At 36.6% G+C, this 12,917-nt stretch overlaps 1 protein-coding gene and 1 long non-coding RNA gene across 10 annotated transcripts in view; both read right to left on the bottom strand.

Moving 5' to 3' along the window:
- nrxn2b (neurexin 2b) overlaps positions 1-12,917 on the bottom strand; it is a 703,630-nt gene that overhangs the window by 241,552 nt on the left and 449,161 nt on the right. The window lies entirely within an intron of this gene.
- On the bottom strand, positions 5,815-11,766 carry LOC107836674 (uncharacterized). Its single transcript, XR_001662616.1, has 3 exons — positions 11,655-11,766; positions 8,397-8,626; positions 5,815-6,001 (listed from the first exon to the last, which is right to left on the bottom strand). It is a non-coding gene; the product is annotated as an uncharacterized LOC107836674 (long non-coding RNA).

The following is a 12,917-nucleotide window of genomic DNA, read 5'->3' as shown; positions in this document are numbered from 1 at the left end:
TTTCTTCTGCCCTTTTGAAATACACTGCTTACTACTTAAGATTTGTGTAGTTGGTGAATTTTTCAGAAAAGTAAATTTTTATTTATTTATTTTTGGCGACTGTTTTACACTAAAGTAAAAATCTGACTTATACTTGGTGGCAGTTCGTTACCAGAAAATAATGGTTATTTCTTAACACCAAATTAATAACAAATAATATTATTGCTTATTAAACATAAGCTCTTTTGAAATACTGCTTATCTACTTAGACATAAGAAATTTACAATTGGTAAATTTAGCAAAAGTATAAATCAGATGTTTATTTCATGGCACTTGGTTACCAGAAAATGGCTTATCGCTTAGCAACAGATTAACAGCAATTATTATTATTGTTCAAAAAACATAAGATTTCTTCTGCTCTTTAATATTACATTACTTAATACTTAAGAATTGTGAAGTTTTCAGAAAAGTGAAAAAAAATTTCTTCTTCTTCCCTTTTCAAATACGATACTATATATTCGCCACCAGACTTTTACACAAAAGTTGAAATCGGACTTCTACTTCGTGGCAGTTCGTTACCAGAACAAAACTATTATTTCTTAATACCAAATTAATTGTGATTTGTAAAACATGAGCTCTTTTGAAATACTTCTTATCTGCTTAGAGACAAGACATTTACAGTTGCAAAAGTAAAAATCAGATGTTTACTTTGTGGCACTTGGTTACCAGAGAACATGCTAATCACTTAGCAACAGACTAACAACAATTGTTGTTATTGTTCAGAAAAATTATACAATTATGAGAATAAAGTCAAGAAAATAATACAAGAATAAAGTCAAAAGTCACAATTTTACAGGGAAAAAAATAGTCAAAATCATGAAATATGTCATTTCAAGAATAAAGTCAACATAACTAGAATAGTCATTATACTACCAAAATAAGGTAATATTATAAAAATAGTCACATTACAAGGTAAGTCATAAGAAAACACACTCAAAATAACGAGAATGGTCACAGAATTACAAGATTAAAATAATTACTTTAAAAATAGTCAAAATATGAAAATTTAACAATATTTTGTCAATATTTCGAGAGTGAAGTCACATAGAAATTATATAAAGTTGTAACAGAAATTTATTCTTGAATACTGAAACTTTATTCTTGTAATATTTTTGTTTTTTTTTCTTATCTTGGCACTAATACTGCATCGTAGATATCCGAGTCAGTTTTGTGTTGTTCTGGTTGCAGAAGCCTGCATGTGTACTATATATATATATATATGATCATGTCACAGAATCTTTTGCCCAAAATTGTGATCAAAGTATGTACAGTACTCTATAAGATGCCCTAAAAGGCAAAAACAGAAAACGGTTTAGCCACGGCAGTCGATTTTAAAACGTCGTTGAATCACAAAGCAGATACACATGGTTAGCCTCAAAACGAAGTCACATATGAGTTGAGGGAACAAACATATGAGGACTGAATACAAAAAACCTAAATCTTAAGCAGTGGAGCTGAAAAGTGGAACATGTGGCAGCGGGAAACGGCGATAGAAGGTAATCCTACAGTTGCTCACCAGAGAACAACAACAATAGCAGAGATGGGAAGAGCATATATTAGAAAGATCTGGCAAAAGCCAAAGGAAATACAAAATCTAAGGTGAGCTAAAGGTCAAGCATGTTTTTTTAATAGCCCTCTATCTGTATCGATTGTCCTGCTAAAAGGAAAGTGTTTTATTGAAAGTGCAGTTCAATATACATCATGGCTGAAATAAGGTGCCATAACACAAGGTCTTACAATAACAGTACAATCCTGACAATAAAGTGAGGTCTACATCCAGCTTGTGTCAATATGTGATTATGGCTTTTTGATACATATTATTGTAGCATCCGGATATGAAGACCTGTACAATAACCACTTTAATATTTACACCTTGCATCTGTGTTTCTCTTCCTATGACAAAAGAAAGAAAGGAAGTAGTTACTGAATAATGGAGACTAACAATTATTGAAATTTTTGCTATGTTTAAACCAATTCTATGGTAGCATTTTGGATGCAGAGTGAAATTAAAGCATTAGCTGCTAACAATGCTAAGTTGGTTTCCATAGCATTACGTACCACAGTACGTTTTAAAGTACATAACAGTTCAACTGTTGAAGCAAGGAAACTAATTTAGGAGTGATTTATCTCCATAAAGTGTTAAAATATGTTCGTCTCAGATAATTTCTTTTTTTTTTTTTTAAAAGCTTAGAGTTTGACTCGTAATTTTCTCTCTCAATTTCTTATGAACAACAGTCTAAAGTGGTGGTGTTGTTTAATGTTTAAACCTTTCAAAAAAAAAGGACAATTTTTTTGGTTCGAAAGCAATATAAATATCGCCATAACGGGTTTTATATTTCGTTAAAACGAGAACATTTTTCTTGTTTTAATGAGATCCTGCTCCTGATTTATTATTTTCTTGCTCTGGCAGTTAAACAAATTCACATTAAATGGCTCTTTCATAGTTATTAATAAGACCACACTCCAGATTAAATACTAAATTACTTGCAGCTCAAACCAAGAGTCTTAAAACACTCATTCATCTTGTGAAAACATACACACTACTCAAACCAAAGCAAGAACATTATGTAAGTATTACAGATTTGAAAAAAAAAATCAATTATGACTGATTAAAGCTTTATTCTGTTATAAAAGTTATAGAGCTCTTAAATCTCATTTCCAGAAATGTATAGAAGTGAAACAAGTAAAGGAGGCCACAGATTCTTGGCAGGGTTCATCGGTGTGAGAATGTATCCATATTTATTTATGTCGTCAGACCTGCGGTCTAGATACTTAGCCAAGTGTCTGCTGTAAAACAAGCAGAAGGAAGAACTCGACGCCGACGCAGTCACCGCTTATCAAAACGAGAATAATCGGTGAAAAGCATTCAGGGCGCACTGGGGACGGAAAGATCAAGTGAAATAAAGTGTCAGCTCCTCATCACATAGATTGAATTTCTACAAGCAGGTACCATCAGATAAATAAGTTCATTCATCATTTACAGGCCATTATACTTACAAACTAAAACAGAAACACTGAATAATATTGACCTGAGGGTCCTTGATTGTATTGATAAAAGCATTCATTGATAATGATAGAGCAAGGCCTAACGGCTAATTAGCTGCTTCTGAGCACAGAGAATAACCGTACTGTGGTTGCCTGTCACTCATAGATCCATACCATTGTAATGCCTTCTATCTGTTTGTAATGAACTTTTTCTTTTATTTACTGATATCGCTTCATTATTTGTGTCCGTCTTTAAGCCTGAGGGCACGTTAAATAATACAATCGACTGAAATGATTGATGTCAGAGTAACAGTTTACTCTTTGGACACTCTGCTTGCTTTAACAGGGAAGCGTGACATGAACTATGGAGGTGAGCTTTACTACGTGCAGAAAATTTCAAACTAACCAGCAACAAACACTCACTGCCCAGTGATCATTATAGCCTTTACAAGAATATCGAAGCTATCCGACAGGAATAGTAAACCCTACGACTCTAATCAGCATGCCGATGTCTGCCGCTGCTAAGCTTCAACGTGTGCTTTAATGAATTTTGATTGTGTTCACAAATAGAGTCAGCTCTGAAATTATTGCAGTTTTTTTTTTTTTTTTTTTTTTTTTTTTAGCAAGTTATACGGGGTGCAGCTCTCCTCAGCTGTGCTGCTTTGTAATCTTCTGTGAAGTGAGAAACTTTTAGGACAAAAAGTGGTTTGATCTAGAATGGAGTTGAGGAATGAGCCCTTAAAGGCAAGCCATCAAAACCTAAAAGATCACGTTGTTAGTGCACCCTGTACTGAACTTGCTGCACGCAGGGCGTGTAGCCGGCTATGGGGTTGATGGTAAACACAGAGATGAGAAGAACAACAAAGCTTCACCGGAACACATTCTGTCGCTTCCGACTTTTTTCTCTTACCTTCGGATAGCTGAGTATTTCATATTTCAGCAACAAAGCAGTTCAAAGTGCTTTACATCATAAAAACATCCTACAGTCACCAACTATGAAACAAGCAATGGCCATTACATTTTGTCAAATACACATCAAATGTTGATCAATGCTCCGGTTACTGCTAATCAAAGAAAATGTAAGCCTCAATTTAAAGGAATTCGGTGTTTAGGCTGTTTTGCAGTTGTTCCAGAGTTTTGGTGCATAGAAGCTAAATGCTGATCTCCATGTTTGGTTCTGGATCTCAGGAAGCAGAGCAGAACCAGAAGACCTGACTGGTCTTTTGTATCTGTTGATACAACAAAGTATTAGTCTTTGTTCTTTGGGTTTCAAACTGTCTTTATGTGATTCTGAAGATTCAGGTCCAAGTCCATCACTACACCCCGATTTCTAAACTAATACTAATACAAACTAATATGGGAGTGAACTCCATTTAGTTCTTACGGATTAAACACATCCAGAGTTCTTTTGGAACAGTTTTTGGAACATATTTTTGTGCTCTCATATTTTAAAAGAAAGCAAATTTATTGGAAATTCAGCCAAATCAGAATATGGTTTATGGAACCCAGTGAAACAAGACATAACTGAACACGCAAGATCTATGTGATCATAAGATTAATGTGGTAATTAATGACTGTGGTCATGATTTCATTACAATAAACCCTCCCCCAAAAAAACAGGACAACCAGTTTATTTTGATAGTTCAGGATGTCTGAGTGGTGATCTATGATTTTTATCTCATGTGAACTGAATTAGTTCTTGAGGCTGGACTGATGCAAAAGTTCCCAAAACATGACAATTGTGTTAATTGGTCTCTCTAACTTGTCTTTAGGTATGAGTGTGTATGTACATTGGTGTCTGTGATGCACTGGTGACCTGTCCACGTTGTACCCCGCCTCTCACCTCGAAATTGCTGGAGATTAGACGATAGACACATCCTACAACACCATACGTGTCTCTTCTGTAGGAAATCTAACATTTCATGTGACGTTCCGTTTATCGACCTCTTGTATCATATCCAGATGCAGTCTGCTATTAATACTCCTCTTGAGGTGGCACATCCAATCTTTCCTCGTATCAAATTCCCCATTTCCCTCTGCCACTCTTCACCACCTCAGTCTCATTTGGCGCCTTTGTGAAATATATCCATATCCATCTTCCACATGGAATGCCAAATGCTTTAAGCACAGCTCGAGAATGAGCGGCCCCAGAGCAAAGTAGCACTACCACCGACACCACAAGCACACGTCCACGCAGTAGCCAACAATGGTGTAAAGCTAAGATGGAAATGGATTTGCATTTAAATGTGTTCATAAGAACTACTTAAATCAAAGCTGTTTTTCGAAAAAGGGAAAAAAAATAAAACACATAAAACAACTTTTTCTTTCTTTTGAGTACAAAATGCCTATAACACATTGAATGTTTTTATTGATAGTTGCCATGTTTGACTAAATCAGAATCATCCAAATGGCTGTACAGGTATGAGAAGCTTCAGTGCAAGAACTGCTTTTAACTGCATTATTAGGCTGCAAACACATGTACACAGGACAGAAATAAATCGCCCACACTACACGCCCCAAACCATTAGAGGCCCAGGGAACACTGAATCAAGCCATTTATTAAAAATATTGAGCTTTTTCCCCCCTGTAAAACACTGACAAAAAGACCAATTACTGTAAATTCTATATGAACAGGCTTGTCAGTATATCTAGCCTCACAGTGACAAAAAAATGTACTGATAAGAAAAAGCACATGGCGGCGAGATAAGGGCAGCTTTGTGAGTATTTTTTATATTTTTTTTATGTTGACAGCTGTTCTCAATGGCAGCACACAAAAAAAGTTGATTTGAGTATGTTTACAAGAAAAAAGAAAAGTTTATTCAAAATTGGCATTTGAGTTTGCTCAGAAATGTACAACACAGCATTCTGCTCATCAGAGCCAGACCAAGGTTGCACCAGGAGGAGTTTTATTTGGGGGCCATCTTCCAATTAACCTTATTTTGAATGAAAGATTTCATTTTCCTGGATGCTGATGCTTCTGCCGGGAAAAGAAAAGAGCAGATTTTAAACATCTACAGTCAACAAACATTTCATCACAGTTAATGAAAACTACTTCATTCAATTTCATTGCATTTCCATTGAGGCTTCACTAGCACATCTTTTTTTTTTTTTTAATTACCATTCTTGTGACAAGCGACGTTTTAGAAACAACGCTAATCATACCAGTGTAAGCGCAAACCAAAATTGCTTGAAAATAATGCGTCATTCACGTCTTCTAGTGTTTGTGGATCTGGGCTCAGTTTTCGCCTGCACAACAACAATGGCGAACCTCAGTATTCGGTCTTTGTTGCTGCACCTCTTTAGATCATTTGCTGTGGTCAGTTCTGGTAAAGTTAGCATGCTAAACTGTGGCTATATTTATGCCACTTATGCTTCATGTTCATGATTATATGTGCACCTCTTTACAAGCGAGTGGTTACAAAAACACGCCTTTGTATCAGAAAGTTCACAAAGATCCACCGCCTCCTACAGGCCTGGTATGCACACTACTGGTATGCACACTATTTGAGCTCTCACTATTTGAGCTCTCTCAAATAGTGAGAGCTATTTGAGCTCTCACTTTCACAATTTTTTCCAGGAAGCATTTTTGGAAATGTCGTGTGAACAGGGGCTCAGACATTTTGATCTGTTTGCAATGAGTGCTGTCAGTATTAAGAGCTAAAGATTTTCTAAGAAGGATACAGTACACATTTAGACAATAATATTATAATCCTAAATTGAGATATTAACTAGAAGTTATGCTATATTTCCCATGTACTAATAGAAACCCGTGTTCATTGACCACTACATGAATCGCTTATGTCAGTCTAAAGTAAACAAGACTTCACAAAAAACATGTTAACTGTTCAAATAAAGAGCTAAAACTAATTTATGACTGCATACTAGTCAACAGCCTGTGCTAGTTTACATTTTCATTGTATCGTTTGCTTGTCTCTGCCAGAACCTCATCAGCTTATTTCTGTGAAGTTTAGAACAGCTTCCATTCACACATCTTTCTGCTTCTTAATGGGAGAGAAAAGTGCTATTAAAACTACATGACCAGTTCTTATTAAACCAAGGCTGGATTTCTAAGCTGAGCATCACTGAATAAAGTGCCTCGTCATGTAAACTACACATGGTGCATACAGCATTACCGTACCTAGGTTATATTTTCCAATGGGAAAGCCTTGGCATTTAAAATGAATCTTTTTGGCTTTGCAGTATAATATGACTCAACAAATACATTCGGGTAAAGAGAAAAAAAAAGCCAAGTTATAAAAGATTTGAACAATTGACCGTGAGTCTGAATGAATGCAGTACAGTGAAGGTGAAATACTTTATTGTAACGTGTGTGTGGACCCATTCTAATGACGCGTAGGCTCGAACACCGAGGTCCAATTCACACTAGAATGGAAACCCACACAGGAGACTACTTTTAAGATAAAGTTTGAATATTTTAATGGATCTGCTGCACTTGCTCCTGGATGAATACAACCAGCCAAGATTTTCCACACACACGTTTTTCAAAGATCAAGGTTTGGAAGAGCTTTCTAACACTCGAGGGTAATTTTAAATCTTCTGTTTTTATTTCTAAAAATGAAAGGAATAAAGTAAATCAGTGATAGAAAAAAAAAACGTGTAGCTTGACCTGAAGCCTTTCGCTACTGATGAGCAAAAACAAACACAAACAAGACTCAATTAAAAAGTGAGAAACATTTCTAGCGTCTCAGCAGGCAGCACCAAATCAATGTAAAGTAAAAAACTAAAGCAGGCAGCAGTTGGCACAGCTAACTAAAATGCTAACTCTAAAGGATTGATCATACACGTTAGCTACACAAAGCGTTACTCCAACAGGGTATTTTGAGAAGCTAATGCCAAAGTGCTAACTCTAAAAAACGTCCACTGTCGAGCACCAATTTAATTTTTTATTTAAATGTCCTATAATGCCCTTTGAATTAGTATTTATGCTTATATCTTATTCTCTACTGTTTTATTCTGTTTCTATATGTCTCTTGTTTGAAATAAAGTTAGCCAAAGAGAGCATGTGAGTAGAGGAAACAGAACTGCTCTGTAAAATTAACGTCCAAGTTCTTAATCGATCAACAAACTTCAAGACAGACATCAAACTTCATTCAACTGAAATGTTACAAAACTGTCAAGTAAGTTATTGCCTTAGAACTTACCCAGAACAAATAAATTTAGAGGAAGCTAAGTGCGCTTCAAAGTTAGCAAAGCGCTAAGCAAAAAATTAGCTCCCCTATTAGCAGATTAGCAGACGTGAGCTCACCAAGGCATGAGGCATATTCATCAGAATCAGGAATCACAGTCTCAGTCCTTGTGTTCTCTAATTTAATCCAGTGTTTGTTTAACTGGAGGAAAGTGGTGATTCTTACCTTTAAACACTTTAGAGAACAACTGAGACAACTTCCCCTGCACCGATAACTTCTTTCTATATCCTTTCTGTTACATTCCCATGGCAATGCCTCTGTTTCCTCACAGAAGTTACATTCAAAGCTCTTCTTTGTTTCGCAACTTTTATCCTCTCTCTTTGTCTCAGAGACTCTTCCCTTTTCTTTATCCTTATTTTGTGGCTTCAACCTGTTTATCCCTGATCCCCAAAAGCCTGAAAAGCAATATTTTAAGACAAATAACGACCAAGAAGTAACACAGATTGCACAACAGAATATCTTCTTTTCACAGAAAGAGCAGCAAGCAGAAAAAAACAAAAACAAAACAAAAAAATAAAACAATACAAACACAGATGTCTGTTTAATTTATCTTGTGAATGATACACCAACAGTGCCAAAGAATCAACAGTGACAATTGCGGTAATTGGTGTTTTATTCCACCGATTCCACTCATATGAGGAAGAACCCCTGAACACCTAGTTGGGTTTTTTTAGGATTCAGGGCTACAAAATGAAAGTAAAAGTCAAAACCTGATCACTGGACACTCACAGCAGAAGGTTACAATAGTTTTAGTTTTCCCACTGTGGTTTAGATTTATTTCATTGTGACTGTCTGATTCAGTTAGTTTTAATTACTTTTTAGAGTGTGTTTGCTATTTTTTTATTAGTTAAACATAGTTTGCTTTCAGATTACTTTTTATTAGTTGTGGTAGTAAGTTTTTGTTTTTTATACTTTGGCTCATTTTTAGGTGCAGAATTCAATAAGAACAATGTATTGTGTCGTGATTATGTATACATTTATTGGGCTATGAATATTCAACAAAAGACACCATTTTCAATAAAGGTATTAAAATATTGTTAAACAACTCAATGACTTATGTTTTCTCCAAACTTCTACTTTTGTCGTTGCCATTTTGCAGACTAGCATAATTTGCTGACAGCTGGAAAATAGACACAAAAACTAAGGACATTATATTTAATGTCTGTATGCCTTAGTTTTATAACCACAAGATATAGTTCCAACAAGTTAGTTTTCCTCCATTCATTACAGTTTTTTATTTATTTCAGTTAACAAAAATTTTTTTCTCAGTTTCAGGTTTGGTAAGTTTTAGAAACCTCGATTGCAGGTGAAAAATGTTGCATTATAATTGTTATTCACACTGGGAAATTTCTGTCTCACTCTACTATAAAATGAAGACCCAGCAGCTGGGAGAGACGGCACACTCCCCTCCTCACACACATCTGATGGGCTTCATGCTGCAGACGTCAGCACCGTGTCAGAAGGAGAGCAGCTTCCAGGAGCTAAGAGGATTGGGGGGCTAAAGACTAGTGACTGTGAAAGATGCGTGGCCCCCTGATGAGGACTTCAGAAGGAAAGAGAGGACTGAATCTATGGAGAAGGGGAAAATGAGACAGAACCTGAACTGGGCTTAAGAAGAGGGCTATCGCCCAAAGTCTCCTATGGAATGTCATCCACAGAGCTGGCAGAGTGAGAACTTATCAGCAGGCGAGGCCTCTGCCCCGATTCATTCGCAGAGAAGAGTTATCGACCATTCCAGCCAGTGTTGCCAGAGGATTCTCACCTCGCTTTCATCTCTTTAGGATTTCTAAATGGCTGCAGAGGAGGTGTTTCTCATTCCGTCCTCCGTGACGCTGTGACCGGATAATCACGACATGTCTCCCACCACGTTCCTCTGGTGAGCTCCAGTTCCAGGGAATGGGGAGAAAAAAAAGGACGATTTCAAGGCGGTTTCAAAGAAAAAAACTGAGATTAACATCTTTGAAAAATGATGCCTGATGAGAATCTGGTTTTAGTTCCTTTTCGGTGTGAAGTTTAAAGACGTCTGACGGGTCGTGGCTGTTGGCCTGATCCCTGGTTGACTATCTCTGAATTGCCGCATGTGAACCTGCAGATGGGTACTTAGTGCAGCCAAGCACTGAAAGCAGAAAGGAGACAAGGACAGATTTCTTTTTCTGAAGAAGAGTGCTGAGCCATCCCTTCATGCTACATGCCACTAACAAACTCATTCCTGTGAAAAAAAATGGATCTAAACAAAACCTGAAGCATTTTCAAAGCATTATTTTAAAAGTTAAACTCATCAGACTCGTAGTTGTAGTTGGTATGCTGTTATTTTAAACCTGTTGCACTCTTAGATAGATATGCATCCAATTTGAATTGACCAATTTAAAAAAAATAAAAGATTTTTACTACGACTTTTTCACATTTTACAATGAAATTCATGGTTTGTTGGGTGGCTCAGTTGGTAGAGCACACGCTCCATGTTCAGAGGTTACAACTAAGCTGCCTATGTGTCTTCCTATTTTTCCTCCATCTTGTTTCCTGTCTATATAGTGTTCAATAAAAACCACTAGTGACAGAAGAGAGAATGCATTGGCTGCTGCAGGCCCGTCTCTGATTGATGAAACCTACTTTATGTGCTTTTCTCAACAATCTTCAAACACGTGAAAGTAGCGACCAGCTAAGGTAAGGTCATTTTATTTATATAGCACATTTTCAGCAACAAGGCATTTCAAAGTGCCTTACATGAATTAGAAGGAAATACAAATAAAACAGCAAGCCAAAGGAAAGACACAAAAGTAAAAGCATAGAACTACATATTGGCTCCCCATGTTTATTATAAATAAGAATAATTAGTTGATCATTTATAAACTAGTAGGGGTTTCTCTGGATTCTTGTTCCGATGAAACTAAAAGTTGGTTCTCCATGTTTGATTCTGTCAGTAAGTATAAAACTAAATGTTAGATCTAGTTGTTCCAGGTTGAGCTCCAGATGTGTACAATAAAAAGCAAAATGTTGGTTCTCCATGTTTGATTCTTGTTCTGGGTTGTTGAGTATATGGTACTTTCTAAGTTCATTCTAGATTTGTAAGCTAAAAGGAGTTTCTCTGGGTCTTGCTCCAATATTGAAAGTATAAAGCTAAATTTTGCCCTAAAGTAATGAGCTAATGTCTATCAAAAGTAATATTTTAACAAGAGCTAATGATCTCAAAGGGAAATTAAATGTCGAAACTTATATCATTTTCAAGTATACTTGAAACAAGACTGAAGAAGCCTCTGACTAAAGTCAATGTTTCTGTATGACATGAGAATCATGACAAGCTAATAGCTCAAAATTCAAACACCAGAGGTTGTATTTCATGGTAGCATGGCCTGGATGGCCTGTCGGTGGCAGCAAGTGCTGCTAATCCACCTCTTTTGCTTTTCCATTGAATCTCTGATTTACCATATGATTAGAAAGCCGGGCAGGGAGATATAGTTGTCAGAGATGTGATCAATTGATAAGTTGGGTTGATTTTCCTCCCTCTCTTTCTAATCTTCTCTCAGTTGTAAAAAAGAAAAAAAACAAAAAACCCACCTTGTTACCATGGTTACGCATCATAACAAAGGTCCAAAAATAATTTAAAAAGCAAAAATCTTTCCAGTTGCGTAGCATTCAAAAGGAAAGAGAACCATTTTCTGGACATGTGATGCCTTAGCTAAAATGATTCTGAACAAAAGTCTTCAACGTAACAGCGCTACTCCAACAGGTTCTCGCCATGAGCAGCGCGGTTCTATTCTAGTCCTCCATATTTCTTTTGGGATCGAAAATTTTCTCATTCCAAGAACCCTTTCCATCCAAATCGTTCCACGTACGGCGTGTTCACAGAAATCATTATCTACCACAATAAGACACAACACATGTACAAGACATTATTGCCCAGATGTCTGTCTGCGGAACAGCATTAGACGTCTAATGTAGCTTTCTGCACCACGGCTCAGCATTTTCCCCATTTCCCCCCATCAACTTGCCTCCTCCATATGGTTATATCCATCAACTACCTAGCCATCAATCAGCCTCGCCGTTACTTTTTTCTCTGTCTGCTCGCTAGGTCGAGCTCATAAAACATCCAAGGCATTATTGTACATTAGACAATAAAGACATACTGCAGGGAAAAATCCATTAGGTTCAACAGAGAGAGGTGGCATGAATAGAAATGTCTAAAATCCTGACTGAGAGGATCCATCTTGCTCTCTTGGGGAGACATGCAACAGTTCCTGTGCCGTTTTGTCTTTCAACACATGTTGCAGTGACGGTTGACATTCTCAAAGTGTATTAGCATGTGAAGGGGTGTAAATCTATCCATGTAATAATAAGCTATATTATAATGGGATTGAGTTTTACTTAGGTGCAACGGAGGACAGTTGGTGGAAGAATTCTCCTTTCATCCCATTGGGCACTTTGGACCAGAGCTTGGCACATATACTCATGGGATTTCCATGCCAAGATCTGTCAATGGCTCATGGCCCTCGGTGTGATGTATGCAAGTTTAGGGTTTGAACTGTTGAAATTTCATTATCAGTAACACAAATCCAGATATACTCAGAAGTAATGGTTATATAAAGTTACTTTGTCTTCTTCTGGTATCATTTTCTACTTGAAGAAACTTTAAGATGCACAAAATGCATAACTTACTCTAAAATTCACCTTTCATCATATATTTTGAAA

Source organism: Poecilia formosa, unplaced genomic scaffold, assembly GCF_000485575.1.
Source record: "Poecilia formosa unplaced genomic scaffold, Poecilia_formosa-5.1.2 Scaffold73, whole genome shotgun sequence".
Lineage (NCBI taxonomy): Eukaryota > Metazoa > Chordata > Actinopteri > Cyprinodontiformes > Poeciliidae > Poecilia > Poecilia formosa.
The sequence above is the reverse complement of the archived record's forward strand: the minus strand, read 5'-3'. Positions and strand labels throughout refer to the sequence as shown.